The following is a 1381-nucleotide window of genomic DNA, read 5'->3' as shown; positions in this document are numbered from 1 at the left end:
TCCTCACTCCTGGTCCTGGAGAGCCGCCGGGTGTGCTGGGGTCCTCACTCCTGGTCCTGGAGAGCCGCCGGGTGTGCTGGGGTCCTCACTCCTGGTCCTGGAGAGCCGCCGGGTGTGCTGGGGTCCTCACTCCTGGTCCTGGAGAGCCGCAGGGTGTGCTGGGGTCCTCACTCCTGGTCCTGGAGAGCCGCAGGGTGTGCTGGCTTTTATTGTTACTCAGCACTTCACTGATCAATTAAAGCACATAATTAGGTACACAGGTAAATCACCTCACCTGGTTTCTTGGGTCAGAGTTGGTAGCTGATTTTAAGGAGAAACCAAAAAGCAGCACACCCTGCGGCTATTAAGGACCAGGAGTGAGGACAACTGCGCTATATGAATCCTTTATTAGCCATGAATTTATTGACTTTATTATCCATAAATTGGAATATTTGTCCCACAGCTGTGGGAGAATGGTGCTTATTGGGGGAGACAGTTTTGCCTCCATTTACATACAGACATTAGGAGCTGCAGGGAGAAAAAGCAATGAGCCGGAAAATGAATTCACGAAGAGTGTTGTCGCAACATCAGAACAACGCTATGAGGATGTTACTCATTAACCTCCTCGACCTACAATTAAGGAGGAGTTAAATATTAATGAACCAATTAGGGCTGAATGGCTTTGGAAGGGAGACACAGACCTGCCAGCCAATATTCTGATCACACTCGCTGTGCGCTGAATTAACACGAGCACAGTACCGCGGTCCCACCAGCCCTGACGAGGCATCCAGTCCACACTGAGAGGAGAATCTCGCTCCCGCAAGAAGGCCTGGAATAAAGGCCTGCGAGGAACCTGGGAATGTTCACATCAAACTTTCATTCCATCTGTGGCAGGAGTCTGTATAATCCCGGGATCTTCACACCACAAAGAGAACTGCTGCTTCTCCGCCCTCCCTTTACCTGGGAGTCAGGTGTGTTCACCCTCCCTTTACCTGGGAGTCAGGTGTGTTCACCCTCCCTTTACCTGGGAGTCAAGTGTGAAGACAGTCTGGCCAATCAGTTGCACTAATTGTAGAGCTAGTTACCTAAGATTATAAAACCAGGGCTGGATTTTGATTGGTAGTACAGACTTGATGATGGTAGAGTCACAGACTGTAGAGAAGGGGTGTACAGTCTTCAAAAGGACCAGTGTGGTCTGCAGGTTTTGTGTTATCCCAGCACAATGGCACCTGATCCTACTACATGGCTGATCATGGTCTTCAATCAAGACCTTGATCATTAGAATTGCGTGTCTTAGTTCTGGACTAAAACAAAAACCTGCACCCACGCCAGCCCTTTTCAGATAAAGCTGAACACCTCTGCTGAGTCAGAGTCAGTGGAGGCAAAGACGACCAAATGACTA

The sequence above is a fragment of the Conger conger genome, chromosome 1, assembly GCF_963514075.1.
Source record: "Conger conger chromosome 1, fConCon1.1, whole genome shotgun sequence".
NCBI classification, from domain to species: Eukaryota; Metazoa; Chordata; class Actinopteri; order Anguilliformes; family Congridae; genus Conger; species Conger conger.
Note: the sequence above shows the minus strand (reverse complement) of the source record.